Here is a 23,213-nt window from a genome sequence, read left to right as displayed (position 1 = left end):
CAGGGCTGAGCCTCAGGCAGGACTTCCTGTGCCCACAGCTTCGGGGCACAGCTCCTTTCCCGAGGCTTGGAGGACAGGAGGGCCCGCAGTCATCATTCACTTGGGAGGAACATCAGAGTTTTCAGACACCAGCTTCCCATTGCGGGTCAACATCTTCTTCACAACCATTGTCTTGGAGGAGTTGGTGCTGCTGAAGCAGCCAGAGCTCCCGCCAGAGCCCACATTGGCCTGGAAGCCCAGGCCATCGTTGAGGTTCCCATAGAGGGGGTCATCAGCTCACCTGAGTAGCAGCTGGTGGTCTTGGTGTGGATACTCACGTCCTGCATCCCCAATTCCAGCCGGTTCTCCTCGGCCTCAGCAGCTTGCAGTAGGTGGCATCTCCACCTCCAGGGTCAGCTTGACGTTCCTAAGCTCCTGGTACTCACACAGCTGCTGGGCCACGTCCCGAGTGGTGTTTCTCAGAGCAGCCTCCAGCTCAGCCACCTTGGACTGAGCATCCTTGATGGGCAGCTCCCCACGCTGCTCAGCATCAGCGATGGCGGCCTCCAGGGAAGCCCTCTGGCCTTTGAGCCCTCGATCTCAGCCTGGAGTCGGCTGATGTTCTGGTTCATCTCAGAAATCTGAGTCTTTGTGCAATGCAGGTCATTCCCATGCATCCCAGCCAACATCTTGCAGCTCCTCATACTTGATATGGTACTTGGTCTCAGCCTCAGCCCAGCGCGCGGTTGGCGTTGTCCTCATATGGGTCCTTGGCCCCGGCGATGATGCCCTCAAGGTCCAGAGAGCGGTGGTTGTCCATGGACAGCTCACAGATGTGTTGGAGGTCTGGGACTGCAGTTCACAAACCTCCTCCTCACACAGCTGCCTGTAGAAGTTGATGTCATCGGTCAGCCCTTCCAGGTGGGACTCCAGCTCTACCCTGTTCATGTAAGCTTCAACCACATCCTTCTTGATGAGGACAAATTCATTCTCCATCTCTGTGCGCTTGTGGATCTGCTCCTCGTACTTATTCTTCAAGTCCTCCACCAGCCCCTGTATGCTGCCAAACCCTGCTTCTGGCCTCAGTTTCTCCTGACCGAAGGTTGTTGATGAGGCTCTCAAACATGTTGTCCATGTTACTGCGAGTCATTTTCTGCTGCTGCAGGAGGTTCCATTTGGTCTTCAGAATCTTATTCTGCTGCTCCAGGCTCCACATCTTATTGATGAAGGAAGCAAGCTTGTTGTTGGGGATCTTGATGTGCTCCTTCTTCTGGTTGTGCACGACCTGGATGTTGGGGTCCACCTCCAGCTTCAGGGGGCTCAGCAGGCTCTGGTTCACTTGGACAGCCGTGATGCTCCTCATACCCCCAGCCCCGCTGTAACCCCCGCCAGGCTCATGCTGGTTCCCAGGCCACCTCGGTAGCTGCTGCCCACGTGGGAAAAGCACAGTTGAGGAGCTGATCCAAGTGCCCTGTCCACTGGAGTATGAGCGGCTGCTGAAGGCCCACGTCCAGAGGTGGGCCCCTTGTAGGTCTTCTGGGTCATCCTGTGGACATGGTGGAGGCTGGAGTGGAGGCGAGAAGGCTGAACCAGACAGAGATTCGAGAAGCCAAAAAGTTGCTTGTCCAAACCACTCTTGTTTTAATAATGAGACTAAGTAGACTTTTAGCTCTTACCTCCACCTGATGATTAATAATCTAATTTGTTCTTCTCACACCAAACACTTGAAGAGAAAGGTTTAGTTTCTCATCTACACACTGTAGTTTACATTCATCCTGCCTCCTAGGAATGCCAAACTGCAGGTGAAGAGCTACAGGATGGCTCAGCTCCTCCCTCTTTTCCTACTAACGAACTTATTAAATTGTGGTCCTTGACTCTGGGTAGTACATTGTCTCCTTAGAGGTTGCACACATAACGTTCCCCAAGAAGGTAGTCATTCAAGCTAGAGATGGAAAAGGAAAAAGACAGGAAGGCAGAGCCGCTGACAAGACTCCCTTGGAGATCACTGTGGGAGGATTGCTGAAGGTGAACCACACGCTAAGGAAACGTGGGTGTATTCAACTGGACACATCCGCCATGAAACCTCAACTGCACACCTAGCATGTTCCATACACTGTGCCAGCTGCATTACACATGAACTTATTTGGCCCCCACAACAATGCTATGGATACATGCATAATATTCCCATTGTACAAATGGGGAAAGTGAGGCTCAAAGGTGTTAGGAAACCTTCCCAACTAGTATATGGTAAAACTGGGACTTTTCTGACTTCAAAACCTAAGCTCCCCATCAACAGATGAGTGGATAACAAAGCTGTGGTACATTTATACCATGGAATACTATGCAGCTGTAACAAAGAAAGATCTCTTACCCTTTGAGACAGCATGGAGGGACCTGGAGAGCATCATGCTGAGCTAAATAAACCAGTCACAGAAAGAAAAGTATCACATGATTTCACTCATACATGGAGTCTAATGTAAGCTCATGAACAAAATAGATCCAGAGACAAAGACGCATGGAACAGACTGACGAATCTCAGAGGGAAGGAGGGTGGGGAGAGATTAACTGGGGAACATATATGCATATATGCATAGCCCATGGACACAGACAATAGCATGTTGAAGGTGTGAGAAGGGCGGGTATAGGGTGGAGAGAGTCAATGGGGGGAAAATGGGGGACATCTGTAATACTTTCAACAATAAAGATAAATAAATCTATATAAAAGCCTATGTGACTGAATGACCAGTTGCTATGATGCATACTGACCACCAGGGGGCAGACGCTCAAAGCAGGAGCTGCCCCCTGGTGGTCAGTGCACTCCCACAGTGGATGCACCGGAGCTCATGGCTGGTGAGCACAGGTGAGGCAGCTCGAGGCTCTCCTGCATCCGCAGCAGTGCTAGCCAGCAGTCCAACGGGGCAGGATGAGCAGGAGCAGCATGGTGCTGGAACTCGGGCTCCTCCCCAGCCGCCTGGGGTGCACTACTACATCCCTTGGGGGATGTGGACTGCAGTTTTGGCTGATTCTCTCAGGCCTCTAAATCAGGCCAAAAATGGCAGTCCAACATCCCCCAAGGGGTCCCAGATTGTGAGAAGGCACAGGCCAGGCTGAGGGATCCCACCAGTGCACAAATCCATGCACCAGGCCTCTAGTAAGTAAATAAGCCTAAATTCTAAAAAGAACAAGAAAAACAAGCCTTTACTTTCTCTATTATGCAACACTGCCTTATCTATAGGTGCTAGTCCTCAGATTCCCTAACAGAGGTAGGTATTTGCTTCATTGAGGTGGTAACCTGGCAGAGACTGCCACTAAGGCCATGGGCACAAAGACCCTCCCCAATGTCCTGAATCCCTCATTCTTCATAAGAAATCACAGTGACAAAAGCACGCTCTTGGAAAAATCTTCCTGAGTATCAAAAAAATAAACAACAAGAATGTGCTAAAAATTAAAACAAATTTCAGCAAAGCAACTGAAGGTACACAGAGTAAAGTACCTTGCTTTGTCCAATTAAAAAAAAAAATAGTTCTCAGTAATATTCCCTGGGTCTAAATACTTGTATCCAGGTCTGACGTCCCCTCTCCTGTCAACTGATGCCCAATGTGTTCTCGAGAGAGTGAGGATTATAGAGGAGCTTCTGTGATGGTTCCGTGAGTTTTAGTTATAGTAACAAGAGAAAGCAAGATGTGCATGAGAGTGACTTGGAGAATGTCCATGGAAACATCACATACTTGGGTTTTGGAAATGTCCCAGGAAGTCTGCCCCACCCCACAGTAACAGAGTTCGTCATACATCTACTAGCAGCGCTCCATACATAAGTCAGCTTTCCATCATGCTAAAAGAAGACTACCAAAAGCCAACTATTGAAAAGAGCAGTTGAAAATGAGGTCACTGAGACCAAGGATATTTTAACAGTCTAGGAACTGGCTTTACTCACTGTGCAATGCATAAGGGAAAGTCCCCAGCATTTTCATCTCCAAGGAACTTCAAAAACACGACTGGCCCAATGGTGTGACAATACCCATCCATGTGCCTTGTAAGTTCCGAAGCTCCCTCACCTTCACAAGTGTAAATCTTTAAATCTTTATTTAATCTAAACCATATGTCAGACACATGGATTCCTGAAATGTGAAAAGTAAGAAGGGAAAACTAAAAAGCCCTTTCATCATCAGTGTGCCTCAAATAACAAATGAAAAGCACTAAGAGACTAAGTATGTGTCTGCCAAATGAACCTGCCTCGAGAGATTTTCTTTGTGCACATGTAGATAATAGCATGTGTGTTTTTAAATCTTGATGGTAATGTTCTTTTATTTGCATAAATCAATGGTGTCTTCTTTGTTATGGTACTGGAAGACAGAGCAGGGTTAGGGTCAGGAACTGTGTAGCAACTTCTAAAATTATCTTTCTCAAGAATTTGTTTCCAGAAAGAACATGCTCTTGGATGCTACACATTACAAATCACATGTCACTATATTCTTGATCACGTTCCTTCCACATTAAATAAAGTTACTGAAAATAGTAGGTTTTAGGACACAACTAACTTTAAAAGCCATGAGCTCTTCCCCCAAAATGTTGTTCTCTATTATTCTGTGAAATGAAAAACAGGATCTCTGTGACCTGGTCTCATGTCTACAGAAGCAGACCAAACGAGAAGGTATCTGTTTCTTTCTTTCTTTAAAAAAAAAAATATATATATATATATATATATATATATATATATATATATATATATATATATATATATTATTGATTTTTTACAGAGAGAAAGGTAGAGGGATAGAGAGTTACAAACATTGATGAGAGAGAAACATCGATCAGCTGCCTCCTGCACACCCTCCACTGGGGATGTGCTCGCAATCAAGGTACATGCCCTTGACCGGAATCGAACCCGGGACCCTTCAGACCACAGGCAGATGCTCTATCCACTGGGCCAAACCGGTTTCTGCAAGGTATCTGTTTCTTATTTCTAATCCTTCCAGTGCAGGTAACTATTACTTTTTTTCACTTCAATTTCTTACTCTGATGAATGGGGATAATCTCAGATACTATTTAGCAGAGCTATCAAGACTATGAACAAAATTATCTTATACTAAATTATCTGAAGTCTCTTTTAAAATGTATGGGTTTGTTATCTTTAAGAGTATCAAATAATTTTTCCTTATACTCCAAAGATTTATCCAGTGCCTCCTAAGCTAGGCAATGCGGGGGGAGGGGGCAGGTTGCTCCTGTGAGTTTCCTCTTTGAATCATCTGCACATTATCAACACGGGAACCACTAACATGATGAAGGAGGAAATGACTCACCTGCTAAATAGAGATACAAATTATATGCTGTCAGACAGTCTGATTTGGATTGGAGAAGAACAGAGCAATATCTAGTCTCTTGGAGAGAAACTAAATTGCTCTGTTTGCCATTGGTTGTGAGACCAATAACCCAATTGTTTCCCTAAATCAGTTAAGATACAGACAGACAATTGATGTACCTCCATAAAAGAGAGCTGTTTCCCAGTACACCGTCTGCAGTGTCATAGTTATACTCACATGCAATTGTTCCATTTATGAGATACCCTCTCCCAATAATTTCTTCCAACCAGCCCTGCTCCTGTTAGATATTGCAGCTGCTCAACACATGTTAGGTATCATCACAGATGCTAATGAGGCATGAACAGTGTTTCAGAGAGACCTGCTACAAGGAATCCTGTGCAGAACAAGATGTGTGTTCATCTGTTGTGGACTAACTGGGTCCCCTCCAAACTCATATGTTGAAATTCTACCATGTTTCCCCGAAAATAAGACATCCTCCGAAAATAAGACCTAGCGCATGGAAAAATAAGACATCCCCTGAAAATAAGATCTAGCGCATCATTGGGAGCAAAAATTAATATAAGACACTGTCTTATTTTCGGGGAAACAGGGTAGACCCAGTGTGATGATATTTGGAGGGTAAGGTCTTCAGGATCTAATTCTGTCATGAGGGTGGAGCCCCCATGAGTGGGATTAGTGTCCTTCGAAGAAGAGGCCAGAGGGCTAGCTAGTTCTTTTTTCACCATATGAGGATACAAAGATGTGTCAGCTGTCTGCAACCCCGAAGAGGGCTCTCGCCAGAATCCGGCCATGCTCACACCATGGTCTTGGACTTTCAGTCTCCAGAACTGTGAGAAATAAGTTTGTGCTACCCAGTTTATGGTGTTCTGTTATAGCAGCCCAAAATGACTAAGACATCATCCTAAATGGCTTACTATAAGACTTCAGACAAGTCTATAACTTGAGTCTCCACTTTCAGATCTGAATAATAAAGGCGTTGGACTAAATCAGTGAATTCAGTAAAAGAAGATGATCTATTCGTTGTCTTCCCACCCCCATTGAGAATCCCGGAGTATAAGAAGATATGTTACAGATGGGATATGTTACAGCATTTAGACTTAGATGTTAAGACTTGGAAATGGGAGCTTAAAAATAGTACAAGCTCTTGTAAGAATTAAAATTATGGCTTTCTGAATAAAAAGATTTTACCAGACTACTTGATGATAGGAATCATTTGGCAATCAAAACCATGAGTTTATCCATTAAACAAGTGTTCATCTTGTCGTTGCCTTTCTGACACATAGCTGGCTGGTAGAATCAAGCATGCACAACTCTCCATTCACCCCCAAAGAAGACATAATCTCAAGGTTACAATGTCCCAGGCAAAAGGGGCCTTTGCATAGGATAACTCAACAAGAACAAATCCTGTATCCCAACAGCCTACACACCAACGGACCAGCCCCAATAGAACAGAAGTAGCAATGAGGAGATGCACAAATGTGTGGTTCATAAATACCAGACCAAGTCCCAGTTCTGCCAGTGAGTTATTGTTTGACCTTGGGCAAGTCACCTGCAACATAAAAGTGTGGACCAAATAATCTCCAAGTTACCTTCCAATACAGAAACTGCACTTCCTTTTTATTGTTCCCCATAAAAATCTATTGCCACTAGAATGCTTGCAGCATCTTTAAGGTCGGTATACACATCTCCATTACGGGCCATTTTTCAATTCCCGCATTCCCAGGCTTCTCAGGAAGAGTGCACTCAGGACAATTGCCCAGGACACAAGTTTGAGATGCAGAATGGATAACGTTTGTTTTCTCTGGCTTCTTTATGATCCCCTCTGGCTAAATGCTACCCTATGCGCTGCCAAGTCTCCGTACTCCTGGCACTGAGGCATGATCTATAGTATTCATAGGACTGGTGACATGGTGATAGATGAAGAAATTAAATCTTTCACCAAACTTGAACGGGCATTTTGAATGGGAATTTTTAGCCTCTTCCTTCCCAGATGCAGGAATGTCAATAGTTGAGAGATACTATGATGTTGGGGGGGGGGGGGGGGGGGAGAGAAATCATTCCAAAAATGGACTTGCCTCCCAAATGATCTGTCATTATCTTGCAAATGTATTACTTTTGCTGTATCAATTTTTTTTTTAGTTTATTTCATGTTATGCTCCAGCTGAGAGAGAATTGGGAACACACTGTCTACATTTTCAAATAAAGGACTGAACAGAATAACTATTTCACCATGAAAATGAAAACTATGTGTAAATATTTATACAATTGAATTTAAGTCAATTCATTGGATGAGGCCAATGGAAGGATGTTTTCTTTATACTGAGAGCCAACAGGACAGGAGAAAAATTTAATCTCAACCTTCAAATAAATAAATAGTAATATTGCTTATAGACACTGTTTTAAAAATATGCATATGGAATATAAATGGGCATTATTCTATGTATAATTGCTGTATACTCTTTACTATGTATACAGAATAACAATGAAATGGGTAGAGGTAAGAACAGAAAACACAGATATTTAATCAATAAATATTTTTTTAAATATATTTTATTGATATTTTACAGAGAGGAGGAAGGGAGAGAGATAGAGAGCTAGAAACGTCGATGAGAGAGAAACATCGACCAGCTGCCTCTTGCACACCCCCTACCGGGGACGTGCCCACAACCAATGTACATGCCCTTGACCAGAATCGAACCTGGGACCTTTCATTCCGCAGACCGACGCTCTACCACTGAGCCAAACCAGTTTCGGCTAATCAATAAATATTTTTAATTACTTAAAAATTATTCTCACTCCATACCATGGCCAGTTTTGCAGTACTGAGCAATAAAAAGAAATGAACTATTTGTACACAGATCAACATGGATGATAATTATGCTGAGTGAAAGAAGACAAATAGCAAACATCCTGTATGATTTCATTTATATAAAATTCTAGCAAATCAGTTTTGCCTATGAATGGGAGTGGAGGGTTGGGAGGGGCCAAGAGGGATCAGAAGTGGTAAAATGGCAAGTTTCCCAAGAGGGACATGAAATTTTCCTGGTGATATATGTGTTCATTGTCTTGATTTTGGTGATGGTTTTCTGTATATATCAAAGCTAATCTAACTGTTTTATATGCTGAATTTATACATCGATGGGACGATGCTGTAGATTATGACTTACTGATTCAGACCTCTGATGGCTTAAAGAAACCGTGCATCAAACAGCTGTGTTTATAAGTCTGAAGGCTGATCTTTTGCATGGTAGCAGCAGAGAAGGTCGTTCATGAAGAGATGGTGGAAGGTGGGGGATGACAGCCAGGTAGAGCAAGAACAGAAATGGCCACACAGCAACAGACTTGATTTTGCCCGTGACTGTAAACCTGAGCAAGCCATTGCTCCTTAAATCTGTTTCCTCTTTGGTAAAATTAAGGGTTTGGACCTAGTCAAATTCTAAGACTCCTTCCAACTCTGTGATTCTGCCAGGCCACTTTTAGGGAGCACTCCTTCTATTTTGTAACTAGGGTCAAAATTTTCCCATGATATCCCAGCCAGTGTGGGTCAACAATTGAGCATTGACCTAGGAACCAGCAGGTCCCAGTTGGATTTCTGGTCTGGGCACATTCCCCGGGTTGCAGGTTCGATCCCCAGTGGGAGGTGTGCAGGAGGCAGCCAATCAATGATTCTCTCTCAGCGTTGATGTTTCTATTGCTCTTTCCCTCTCCCTTTTCCTCTGAGATCAGTAAAATATAATTTTAAAAACATTTCCTACATGACAACTGCTGGAAACAAATCAGTTTCACTCAAAGAGAGATGTTGACAGGAAGCCAGGAAGGCTGGTCAACAACCTTAATTGCTCTAACCACTCACCCTTTAGTTGAGACATTGTTAGCTGAAGCAGCCTCCACCTTGTTTGTCCCATGTAAGTTTCTGTTATTTCCTGCCTAAGGGCTACATGTAAATTTCTGTTTATGTTGCCTAAGATGTTTTCCCCAAAGCCTCAATAAAAGGGATGGCAGGGCCAGAGCAAGGAGTAGTTCTCCCACTAGAGGTGGACTACCCCCTGGTCCCCCATATCGCCAAATTGAATTTCTTCAGTCTCTTTTCATTTGTGTGCGGCCCTTCTCCAGAACCCAAACCCTGACTAGGAATCCTTTCCACGTGGGACGTGAAAGAGATTCCTACAGACAACAAACATATAATACTTCAGACACAAAGCTTCCTCCATCCCCTCAAACACCTGGATGCCCCCTCCACACCTAGCAAATTCCTTCATTACTTCCCTAAGGTGGTCTCTTCCCAAGAGCCAGCCATGAGGGAAGGCTGGAGAGGAGGGAGGTTTCTCAGGCAGGGCCCGCCATGTTCTCCCATGCACTCGGGCAATCTCTTCCCTTCAGAACCACTGAAGAGCTGACTTGGACTTTCAGGTGGTGAAAAGGAGGCACCCCACCGCCCAGCACTCATTCTATTTTCCCTGTGACGCTTCTGACATCTGAGATGACCCAAAGTACTTAGGATGCCGTGGTGATAGGTGCCAGACTCCATTTATTCCATTCCCATTGGTTCTCCAAAGTGGCTATTCTTCTTGCACTAAAACCACATCATTTCCTCCTTTTAAATGATAGATTTTTGTGACCCTCTGGGAGACATAAGAAATAAGAGCAACTAAATAAGGCAATTTTAAACCATTTCAGAATCCATAAAACCTTCTCCTTTATCACAAAAGAAAAGAAACAGCAGCAGCTTCAGGGGATGGTGGGGTGGAGAGAAATGTAGCCAACAGGGGACTTGAAATCTTTAAGAACAACTTCTCCCTTCACCTTTTGGGGGAAAAACAAAAAACTCAGATACAGATAAGTATTGTGTTTATCAAAGGAAAAGGAGGGAGGGCGCGGGTAGAAGAGGGTAAATGGTGATTGAAGGAGACTGCACTGGGGTAGTGAGCACACAATGGAATATACAGGTGATGTATTACAGAACTGTACACCTGAAACCTATGTAACCTTATTAACCAATGTCACCCCAGTACATTCAATAAATAATTTTTTAATTAAAAAAAGAATAATTTCTCCCATGGATTTTTGTCTCCATATTTAGCTGACAATTATTTCTGGTTTTAGCTGGCAATTATTTCTGAGATAAGCATTTCTCAAGTATGGTAGAAGGCGAGAATGAGGGAGTTGGAGGAGAGAGCTTAACCGAAGAACTCAGATGCATATATGTATAACCCATGGACACAGACAATAGTGTGGTGAGGGCCTGGGAGAAGTGCAGGGTATAGGGGGTCAGTGGGAAACAGGAGACATCTGTAATACTTTCAACAGTAAAGATACATTTAAAAAAAAACAAAACTACTTTCCAAAATACATTGGGGAGGCAAACTTCAAAAAATATGTTCAAGAAATAAAGCCATCTTGGTTATCACATTGACAACTGTGGCATTGCAGCCTTAGGTTCAAGGAACCCTTTTCTGACGATGTAATGGCCCCAAAGCCATTCACACAACTTTTATTTCAGTAGACTGTCATAAGAGCTCTATTTTTATCGTGAATGTTGTATTGTTGTTCATCTCTTACTGTGCCTAACTTACAAGTTAAACTTTCCCATAGGTATGTATGTATAGGAAAAACAGAGCCTATGTAGGGTTCTGTATCACTCGTGGTTTTAGACATCCACTCGGGGTCTTGGAAAGTATTTCCTGTGAATAAGGATGAACTGACTATATAATAAACCAGAAATTAAAATATAGATGACCCACAACAGCCAGAGATTTACTCAATTCATTCCAGCTTTTGTCATTGCACAAACATGGGTTTTATGTGTTTGTGTTCACTAGGAGCACAATTTTCTAATTTTTTGCTCGAATTCTCCATCTATCCACGTAATCCATATATCGGTCATTTTAAATGCAGCCATATTCCACTGTTTTGCTAAATGGTTTAACTAATCATCTTCCAGGTAGTTGTTTCCACACATTATAACCTAGTCAAGCATTTTTTTTCTTTTTCACTGAATTTATTGGGGTGACACTGGTTAATAAAATTATATAGGTTTCACCATGCAGGCCAGATGGGAATGGCAAGAAATATTCAAGGTGATGAATAACAAGAACCTATAGCCAAAAATACTCTACCCAGCAAAGCTATCACTCAGAATCGAAGGCCAGATAAAGAGCTTCACAAATAAGAAAAAGCTAAAGGAGTTCATCACTGCCAAACCAGAATTATATGAATTGCTGAGGGGGTTCTTTAGGAAGAGGAAGAAAATAAATATAAAAATAATGAACAACAAATACGTAACTATCAACAAGTGAATCTAAAAACCAAGGGAATTAAAAAATCTGATGAACAATATTAACTGGTGAATATAATAGAATCAGAGGTATGGAAGGGGAGTAGACTGACGATTCTCAGGGAAAAGGGGAGTGGGGGGTGCGGGAAGAGACTGAACATAAACTGTGCACCTATGGATGAGGACAATGGGCGGTGGGGAAAGGGCAGAGGGTGGGGTGGGAACCTGGTGGAGGGGAGCAATTGGGAGGAGGGGGAAGAGGAACATTTGTAATAATTTGAACAATAAAGATTTATTTTAAAAAATTATATAGGTTTCAGGTGTACAATTCTATAATACATCACCTGTATGTATACCTGGCATTGCATCATGTGCTCACCACCCCAAATCATGTCTCCTTCCGTCACCATTTTTTTTTTTTTCAATCACCATTTATCCCCCATCCCCTCTTCTCCTTTCCCACTCCTCTTTCCCTTGGATAAGCACCATCCTATAGTCTGTGTCTATGAATTTTGTTTTGTGGCTTAATCTCTTCACCTTTTCACCCAACCCTGCACCACCCCATCCCTCTGACAGCTGCCAGTCTGTTCTCTCTCTCTCTGAGTCTGTTTTTATTTTGTTTGTTAGCTTTTGCCCATTAGATTCCACCTATGAGTGAAATCATACGGTCTTTGTCTTTTCTCTGACTGGCTTATTTCACTTAGCATAATGCTCTCCAGGTCCATCCATGCTGTCACAAAGCATTTTTAAATACATAAATTTTGGTTTTCCTCTTTGAGCTATTTTCTTAGGCTATGATCTGAAAAATGGGATTAACAGTTTAAAGACCATAATCGGCTAGGTGGTTTTTATTATAAATTACCAGGTGGCTCTCCAAAGGAGATATTACAAATTTGTAATGTCACCAGAAATATATGAGCCTAGCTTTTCTTCATAGTGAACACCGGGCTTTCTGGGTTCTATTTATGTTGGGGTAATTTCAAAAGAATGATGTAAAATCCTTTTGTTCTTTGAATCTGTCATATGTTTGCTTAATACCCTCTTACTGCATCTTTTGAAAAATATGTATTGATTACCTACTACCTGCCAGGTGCTTAATGTGCCTTATAATTCACTCAATACCCCTGACTGTCTCATAAAATAGAAACTACAAATGTCATTTTTACTAAGGAAACTGAGTCTCAAAAGATTAAATACTGTGCACAAGATTTCAAGGCTAGCCGAAACCGGTTTCCAGGGGTCCTCAAACTTTTTAAAGTGGGGGCCAGATCACGGTCCCTCAGAGAGCTGGAGGGCCGGACTATATGAACTACTAATTCCTACTGTAACACCTCGGCTGCGCTCACTGCCCAAAAAACCTGGCGGGCCGGATCAGACTCCTCTGTGGGCCGCATGTGGCCCGCGGGCCGTAGTTTGAAGACCCCTGGATCATAGAGCGTCGGTCTGCCGACTGAAAGATCCCAGGTTCGATTCTGGTCAGGGGCATGTGCATTGGTTGTGGGCACATCCCCAGTGGGGGGTGTGCAGGAGGCAGCTGATCGATGTTTCTCTCTCATCGATGTTTCTGCTCTCTATCCCTCTCCCTTTCTCTCTGTGGAAAATCAATAAAATATATATATATTTTAAAAGATTTCAAAGATAATATTTGATGCTGTCAGGATTCAAACTCACTATCTACTTCCTGTGGGTCTCCATTACATCATCCTGCCTCAAAAGCACAACCTTTAAACATCTGGCTAGTTGTTCTTTTCTTCTCAAACATCTTTAACAGTTTGCCTTTTCTTTCTACCTCCTTCCCTCCCTCCCATTCCCCCTCCCTTCCTTTCTTTTTCTTTTCTTTTCTTTTTTGTTTAGTTTTCCTATATATTGAGGAGTAAATTATCTGCTTACATACAGCCCAGTGAGTTTTTACATACCATCACAATGTAAGTACCACTTGGATCAAGGTTCAGAATCTTTTATCAGCTTAGAATTTTCTTTTTTTTTTCTTTCTTTTTAATACATGGATTGGCTTTGTGCTTCTCATTCTATATAGCACCTAGTATTGAAGCTATGCAAGTTGGTCCTTAATAAACTCTGTTTAATTGTTGAAGGTCAAAATGAATGAGAAGTGACCTCAGATATTATGTGTTCCCACTTCTTAAACTTTCTCCAGATGTGGAAACTGAAGCCCAGAAAGAAAGTGACCTATCCAGGTTCTAACAATTCAGAGCTGTTTTTGCCAAACCATACCGCTCCCAATTCCAATGGCTGGTTGTTCTCCACTCCTTACAGTAAAGACACAATGAGTGCTGACAAAGAAGGCAGGGTATATAGCAGAGAAAGAGGGCTGAGATGAAGATTTTTTTAATTGTAATCATTATTTTTATTTTAAACTTGGGGATCAGTGCACAAAATTCGTGCACAGGATAGGGGTCCCTCAGCCCAGTCTGCCCCCTCTCACATACTGAGAGCCCTCAGGGGATGTCCTACTGATGGCCACCGGGCTTATCAGGGGATGGTGCCGGGCCCATCACCCCGCTGCTACAGCTGCCAAGGTATTTTCATCAACATGGACTCCAGTCCCTTCGCCATGAAAAAAATGACAACTTTCTTTAGGCATTTTCAAGATGTGTCTTTCATAGGATATGACATTTTTTCTTTATTTTTATTTTTATCCTCATCTGAGGATATGTTTCTATTGACATTTTCCCCTTCCTAAGCCTAAAGCCTCCGCCCCAGGCGGCTTGGGAAGGGGTCCCCCCCATCCAGAACCTCCAATCACTTCCCAAGCCTAAAGCCTCTGCCCAGTGGCCAGCTGTGAGTGATCTGGGTGCCAAGGAGGTTCCTGGACCCATGTATGTATGCAAATTAACTGCCATCTTTGTTGGGTTAATTTGCATACTCACTCTGATTGGCTGTGGGTGTAGAAAAGGAATGGTCAATTTACATGTTTCTCTATTATTAGGTAAGATTAGTCTTGTGAAGTACCCAAAAGGTCAGATTGATGGACAGAGGCTCTTTAAACTGACCTGACTATAAAACACTATTTTTTTAACCTAAAAGTATCACACTTGAAATAAAATAAGTTTGCCCTTCAGCATAGTCTACTTATGAGGAGGGACACTTATTCCAATGATGCACCATTGCTTGTGACTCCTTTTGAATGCCTCCTTTTAAATGAACTTTCAGAGCTAATTAGAGTGAAACCAATTTTATTTTTACAAACTGCAAAATTAGCAACAACAGAATAAAAACAATGTGTTCCTTTTAAATCACTAGGGGAAAAACAACAATAGCAATCCACATAACAATATCATAGAGAATGTGATTTTGATTTACAGAACCTATCAAAAATGACAATAAATGTGAATGAGTGAAACATCCTCCATTAGGCTAATCAGACTCACACTTGAAATACAGGTAGGCATGCAGATAAGGGAATAAACGGGAGACAGGAAAACAGTATTGTAGGCGGGAAGAAGCACAGACATGCGGAAGTATGGCAGAGTTTGGGACCTGCAAGGAACTCAACCATGACTGGAACTGCAGATGCCCATGGGAAAGTGAAAGCAGGTAAGGTGCTTAGAGAAGGCTGGGGGCCTCCTTAGTGAAATAATCATGTCTTGCTGAACCCAGTTTGGCTCAGTGGATAAAGCATCAGCCTGTGGACTGAAGGGTCCCAGGTTCCATTCCGGTCAAGGGCATGTACCTTGGTTGTGGGCACATCCCCAGTGGGGGGTGTGCAAGAGGCAGCTGATTGATGATTCTCTCTCATCGATGTTTCTAACTCTCTATCCCTTCCTTTCTGTAAAAAAATCAATAAAATATATATATATTTTAAAATCTAGCTCAATAAAAAAAAAATAGTTTAAGAATCATGTCCTAAAGGCAACAAAGCCACTAAAGGAATTTAAGCAAGAAACTGAAATGGTCATATTTCTGTTTTAAATGCTCACTGTTGAGTGGGAAAGGTGAAGACTCAGACATGGAACAAACCAGAAGGCTCCAGAAGTTCCCCAACTGAGAACTGGCAGCGGGTACCAGACGAGGGACAGCTTTCAGAAATATCTAGACATGGAATCCAGACTTGGTGATCATTTCCACATGGGGTGAGGGAAGGGGAGGGATCTACTCAAAGTTTCAAGTCTCTTCTTTAAAAAAAAAAAAAAAAAAAAAAAATTTGAATCATTTACACGTTCATGTCACAATAACAAAGTGGCCCTGTCCTCAGACTTTAAATTTTAAGAAATACTGACTAAATTCTGACAACCAAAAGAGAAGCGGAAGCCAATGAGTTGCTTGAGAAACTAAGAAGAAACAGAACAGACCTGTTGACAAGTCACAGAATAATACAGTTGTTATGAGGCCAGATGAGCTTGGGTTCAAAACCCAACCTGTCCACTTGAAACCCTGGCAAGTTAACCTTTTTGAATCTCAGTTTCCTCATGTCTAAAATAAGGATAACGATGAGGCCTACCTAAGGAGGTGAATCAGGAGATTGAAAGTGCAAAATGCAGCACCTAATACAATGAGTACTCACTAAATTATCATATTATACAGACAGGAGTTCCTATGGCTTGAAAAGAATAACCTTTTAATTAAAAATATTAGCTTTCATTGTTAAGATATCCCAAGTTCTGGGTATTGGGCAAATGAGAGCCTCAATACCTTGGTAGGTAGCAGTTGTTCTAAAACTATTGTCAGATGCTCCTTCTCAGTTTTATGAGAATCAATAAGTAATCTTTTCTCAAAGAGAGGAGTTTCTTAAGTCGCACCATTTTGACTTACATGGCTTGCAGTTGCCCAGGAGGCCACTATCTTAAGTTTCGGTTTCCTAGAAGCTGAGGTTTCATTTTGCCAATGTCAATCCCTCCCCATCCACTGAATGAACCAATTGTGCAAGAATATGAACGCAAACTCTGACCAATCAAATCAGAGTGAGGGGCAGACGGCATCCTATCTAATAAAAGGATAATATGCACATTAACCGTCACTCCGTCACAGAAATGGCAGCACCCATAGCCACAAGATGGCGGCACCCAGTCCTCTCAGCCCCGCCAGAGTCCCCCAGTCCTGAGGGGGTGGCCGCTGAGAGCAGGCAGCATGAGAGGCCTGGTGGAATGCTTGCTTTGTCGCCCCAACGACGAGGCAAGCATTCTGTGCCTGGCCACGGATGGGCCTCTGGGCCACGGAGAGCCTCTGGGCAGCGGGCATGGAGTGGCCAGGCCCCACAGAGAGCTACTGGCACACGAATTTGTGCACAGGGCAACTATTCAGACATAAAATCCGAGTGGACTTCCATTTCAGTGTGCTCACTTACCAGACCTTCTGTTGGTTGTGCACCCTTCTGCAGAAGTAAAGATATGTGCCTTGCAATCTGGTTCCCAAGTATCCTTTACCAGAAACCCCGGCTCTGGGGCTCACCGTCTTTCTGACAGTTTTAAGCAGGGTCATCAGAAGGAGCCGAGGTCCTCACCTGGGGCTATGAGATGTTCCCACATCCAAAATCTACCAGAAAAACTTTGGAAATTAGAGCTTAAATGATGATGACACAGTAACAAACATCTTTTAGGTAAAAGGATAGGAATTATCTATTTTATATTTTGAATTGATAAGCAGAGAAAACCAATACTATGAAAAAAAAAAAGTTGTAAAAATATTGTGAAAACCTTGAGGCCGTGGTAATTTTGACAGAGGTGACAAGGGATTAGTCCAGATTCTAGGAAAACCCTAGTAGAATAAAGAAATGTATAAGAAGCCATTGCTTGCCGAAACCGGTTTGGCTCAGTGAATAGAGCATCGGCCTGCGGACTGAAAGGTCCCAGGTTTGATTCCAGTCAAGGGCATGTACCTTGGTTGCGGGCACATCCCCAGTAGGGGGTGTACAAGAGGCAGCTGATCGATGATTCTCTCTCAGCGATGTTTCTAACTCTCTATCCCTCTCTTCTTCCTCTCTGTAAAAAATCAAAAAAATGTTTTATTTTTTTTTAAAGAAGCCATTGCTTTAGTTAAGTCAGTAACATCTGTTAACTTTCTTCCTAGCATTCCTAGGGAAGTCAGTAGGTACAATAACAACACTTATTACTGCAGTTTTGGGAGAAGGAGGGCAGTGGCATTTTGGCAAATGTTTAACAACTAGCTCTCCCAGGAAAATACTGCATGCATATCTATCTATATCTGGTGCATAGTTCATTATAAATTTTATTGATATAAAATATTACTACACAATTTTAAAAATAAATAAAATATATACTGTTCTTTATTCTAACTTTAATACAGCTGATTCATTTATTCATTTTTGCCAATTCTTGCATCTGTAGATCTATGGTTGACCAATGAGTGTAGTTCCAACACAAATGCTTGATGTTTTATTTTACATTAAGAATAAGACACCATGCCGAAACCGGTTTGGCTCAATGGATAGAGCGTCGGCTTGGGGACTGAAAGGTCCCAGGTTTGATTCCGGTCAAGGGCATGTACCTTGGTTGCGGGCATATCCCCAGTGGGGGGTGTGCAAGAGGCAGCTGATCGATGACTCTCTCTCATCGTTGTTTCTAACTCTGTGTCTCTCTCCCTTCCTCTCTGTATAAAATCAATAAAATATATTTTTTTTAAAAAAGAATAAGACACCAAAACCGGTTTGGCTCAGTGGATAGAGTATTGGCCTAGGGACTGAAGGGTCCCAGGTTTGATTCCAGTCAAGGGCATGTGCCTTGGTTGTGAGCACATGCCCAGTGGAGGGTGTGCAGGAGGTGGCTGATCGATGTTTCTGACTCTCTCTCCCTCTCCCTTCCTCTCTGTAAAAAATCAATAAAAATTAAAACAAAACAAAAAACAAACAAACACCAGAATAAGACAACATATCACTCGCTTATCAATGGCAGGAATGATTTTTTTTCCCCTGAGTCATATAATTGTTTTTGAATATTAGAAGAGTATTTCCACAGCTTTTTTTGCTATTCATGTTGTAATGCTACAGACAGGAGACACCATTAAGTTTAATCGGCAATTGTCTTCATTTTCTTAGATCTAGAAAACAAAGCAATAAATCATGTCCTGACATATAGTCAATACTCCCATGAAGTACATAGTCCAACATGGCCAATTTAAAGCTGGAACATGACGACCGCTAAAGGAGTACGCAGCAACATACCATTACATTGTTATATAGTATTTCTACCTTTGTACCTCATGGTTGCACATGCATGCACTAACCCCTTCTCAATGTCTTCATCCAGGTCATCAGTAAAAAATGTGCCCCTTTTTGGTGGAATTCATAAAATATGGTGGTTGTTTTACTATTTGGGAATCACATATATCCATGCTGAGATAGTTGGAATTCCAAGGATTATCTTTCTTATATTTGGCCTCCATTCTAAGACATGACCTCACAAAGTGGTGTGCTTGAGCCAGCTCCTATTGACTCCCAAGAGATAATTATTAAATATTTAGAAAGTTTGCAAGCTGGATGTTAAAAGTAAATTATGTAATGGTATAATTAAATTACATTTAAAAGTGAAAAACAAAAATATTAAATATTCAAGATTCATCACTTCGATTTTACTGCCTTTTATTAACTATTATCTGTGTTCTTGAAGTTATTCTAAATACATAAAAACAGTAGCATATATGAGTGTGGGAGGGATGTAAAAAGAACTGAAGTATTCTGAAGTCCTTGTATTGTCCAGGGAATGATAAAAATATCCATTTGTATTGGTCTTTAAGAAGTAAACATGAGTGTTGTATGCTTTCTAAGGTAGCCACTAAAAGAATGTGTAACTAAAGAAAGCAATAGAAAAGGGGGGGGGAGGAGGAAAGTTTTAAAATACTTAATTAAAAATAAGGCAAGAAAGGAAAGGAAAATGCACAAGAACAGGTGGGACAAAGAGAAATCAAACAGTAAGAAGGTAGACTGAAACGCAAATAGATTTCATGCAAGGCAAGCAGACTAAATGATCCAATTAAAAGCCAAATACTGCTCCTAAGAGACATAATTTAAATATAAGGATACTGAATGTTTGACAGTAATGGGATTTTTTTTAAAAAAAGATATACTGTGTAAAACTAACAGCTATAAGAGCTATGTTAATCAAAGCAGACGTTAAGGGAAAAACTACCGTCACCAGCTAATATAATAATGTAATAAAATAGCCTAGAAATCAATGAATCAAAAAGTGAGGAAATGAAAGAGAGAAATAACCATAAGCAAAAATCCATAATCATAATGAGATTTTAACACACTTCTCTTAGGAGTTAATAGAATAAACAGAAGGAAAAAAAATCATTTTCCTAGCCTTTTAATTTTAACCTCTTTATAGCCTTAATTTAGTCCATTATAAGCAGCATAATGTTGGTCTGACACATTTTTTAATTGAACACCACTATTAACACTATACCCAACAACTGTAGAATATGCGTCATTTTTCCTGAGTAAATAGACTGTTTATAGCAATTGACTACAGGCTGTGCCAGAAATCATGTCTCAACAAACCTATAAAGATTGAAATTACATAGAGTGGATTCACTAATCACAGTAACCAGGAATCAGTAACAGAAAGAACTGGAAAATCCCCAGGTGTTTGGATATGAACCAATAAACTTTTAAATAATTCATGAATTAAAAAAAACAACTTTACTTAGAACTAAACGATAATGAAAATATAAATCCTTCCAGGGGAAAACCTCTCAGCCAAGAAGGGTCCTTTGATCCACCCACTAAAAGTGATGGCTATCTGCTCCCTTTCAATGATATGTTGCCAGAAGAACCTGCCCTTTTTACTAATGGACATACATTGAGCCTTCACCCCTTCGTAGAGGGTGGAGGTCATTTCAGGGAATTAGTTAAATACCTTGAATCTGGACCCTGTGTAGCCACCCAGAACACAGAATCTTCTTCTATTTTACAGTGAGAGATGATGTAGCTAATTATGTGTTAAAGACTCTTCATCCTTCCTTCCAATGCCCAGCGTTACTCTCCTATTGGTAGAATGGCCACCCCCATCCAGACTATTTGAACCACCCACTCAACAGTGTTGATGTTCTGTAGAGGCCACTCTGGTTCCTGATGGCTCTTACCCTAAAAGGACTAATATCTTAACAAGGGACCTGCCTTGTGATGTTGGGAATTACATCTACACCCAAATTATACAAAACAAACAAACAAACAAACAAACAAAAACAAACAAAAAAAACACACAAAAACCACAAAAATATTCTGGCTTGAAAATAAATTTCTTATTCACTACAAATGAATATCTCCTCATGCTATAGTCTCCTACTGATTTGATGGGGCTGACAAGTATGATCTTCCCGGTGATCAGGAGGAATGTGAAATGGCTTTGTTAAACACATAACACTGTCTTTGCTTCAAAAAGAGGTCAAACCTCATAGTCTGTTGAGGAGGAAGGAGGAAGGAAAGGAAGCAGCATTCACTGATCTGGGGTACCAAGTTTAATGCTAAGAACTTTGCACACACTATGTTTAAACAGAAAGAAAACTTATGAACCAGAAGCCTTGATCCCCATTTTACTGATGAAGAAACTGAAGCATAGAGTCATTAAACAAGTAACTAAGGAGTTGAACCCAGATCTATCTGACTCAAAGGCCTGCATTCCTTTTCGTGATTGTCTCAGCTTGCTCTGACCGGAGCCAATACCCCGGTCAAATTGCCTCTTCAAACCGTGGTTCCCACACCACACTTATTGAATAAGAATGTCTGGGGCATAAGAACCTATGCTTTTAACACATTTCCTAGGGGATTTTCTACTATACTTGATCATGCACTCTCTGAGCTATGCCAGTAAAATTCTAAATTATTCTTTTTGAGAAAGAAGAAAAAATGTATGAAAAACAGGTAAGATTCAGTAGATTTAAGGGAAACTGAAAAGCCTCAGACCAAGGACCTAGAAGGTGTGGTCATTGGTTCTAGATCAATTAACCTCCTGCGTGACCTCAGGAAGTAGTCTGTCCTCACTGAATCTGTTTCAAAGGAAGTTTACATTTTTTCCACTGGAAGATGTTACCGTGTTTCCCCGAAAATAAGGCATCCTCCGAAAATGAGACCTAGCGCATGGAAAGATAAGACATCCCCTGAAAATAAGACCTAGCGCAACTTTGGGAGAAAAAATTAATATAAGACACTGTCTTATTTTCGGGGAAACAGGGTAGCATCAGTCGAAATGATCCCCTTTGGCTTTAGATAAGGTGAGAAGTGTAAAGTGAAGCAATAAAACAAATATAGAATGAAGGAAGTAGCAATGGTAACTTCCTATATAATAAAAGCCTAATATGCTAAGTGCCTGACAATTCAACCAGTCACTATGACACACGCTGACCACCAGGGGGCAGAGGCTCCGACTGGTAGGTTAGCTTGCTGCCGGGGTCTGACCAATCAGGACTGAGTAAGATGGGCCAGACACGCCCTGGAACCCTCCCTCGGTCCCTCCCTGGCCCTGATTGTGCACTGGTTAGATCCCTCAGCCTGGCCTGCACCATCTCACAACCCAGGACCCCTCGGGTGATGTCAGAGAGACGATTTCGGCCTGATCCCTGCACGCCAAGCCGAGGGACCCCACTGGTGCACAAATTTGTGCACCAGGACTCTAGTTTAAAATAATAGTTAATCCCCAAAAGGGTTTTGCAGGTATAGGCAAGCTTTTTCTAAAATGTATGTGGGAAGACAAAAGACCTAAAGCAGCTGAAACAATTTTGAGAAAGAATATAGTTAGAGGAATCACAATACCCAATTTTAAGACTTACTGTATAACTATAGTAATCAAGACCATGTGCTATTGGCAGAGGAACAGACACACAGCTCAACAGAACATGTTTAAGACCCCAGAAACAGCTCTACATAAATATGACTAGCAGAAAGTTACAAAAACAGCTGATTGGGAGGATAGTGTTTCTAACAAATGGTGTTGGAATTATCTATTTGCTGTCTATATGCAAAAAGAAATTAATCTCAGCCTTACACCTTAAACAAATACTAAATCAAAATGGCTCCATTTGTACATCTGAATGTAAAATGTTAAAATATAAATCTTTTGGGGGGTGGGGGGGAGAAACAGGGGACATAACACCAAAAGCATGATCAATAAGAGAAAAAAAATAAATTAAAATTATTTCCTCTGCAAAAGATCATGTGAAAAAGATGAGAAGACAAAGCCACAAGAAGGGAGAAAATATGTGCAAACCACACATCTGACAAAGGATTTGTATTCTGAACATATACAGAACTTTCTCAACTCAACTGTAAGAACACAAAGAATCCAACCTTTAAAATGGGCAAAAGACTCAAACAGACCTTCACGGAAGAGAATATATGGATTGCCCATAAGTACGTGAAGAGATGTGCAACTTCACTAGCCATTGGGGAGATACAAATTGAAGCCACAATAGAATAGGATGCCACTTCACATCTATTAGGGCAGCAAAAATAAAAAGTAGTGGTAACACCAAATTCTGGCACGGATGCAGAGACAGCACTCTCTCATCCATTCCTGGTGGAAATGGAAAGTGGTACAGCCGCCAGAGAAAAACAGTTTGATAGCTCTTCCAAAAGTTAAATACAACTCAGCAATCACCATTTTTAACATACAACTCAGCAATCACCATTTTTATGTATTTACACTTGAGAAATGAAAACATGTTCTCAC

At 41.6% G+C, this 23,213-nt stretch overlaps 1 protein-coding gene and 1 pseudogene across 5 annotated transcripts in view; both read right to left on the bottom strand.

Annotated features, from left to right (window-relative positions):
- Nucleotides 1-23,213, bottom strand: part of CSGALNACT1 (chondroitin sulfate N-acetylgalactosaminyltransferase 1) — a 300,150-nt gene that overhangs the window by 163,335 nt on the left and 113,602 nt on the right. The gene's annotated exons all lie outside the window — the stretch shown is intronic.
- LOC311618712 (keratin, type II cytoskeletal 8-like) lies at nt 97-1,524 on the bottom strand (annotated as a pseudogene). Its single transcript has one exon. The product of its transcript is annotated as a keratin, type II cytoskeletal 8-like (transcript).

Source organism: Pipistrellus hanaki, assembly GCF_964339955.1.
Source record: "Pipistrellus hanaki genome assembly, chromosome: 3".
In the NCBI taxonomy this organism is placed as follows: Eukaryota; Metazoa; Chordata; class Mammalia; order Chiroptera; family Vespertilionidae; genus Pipistrellus; species Pipistrellus hanaki.
The sequence above is the reverse complement of the archived record's forward strand: the minus strand, read 5'-3'. Positions and strand labels throughout refer to the sequence as shown.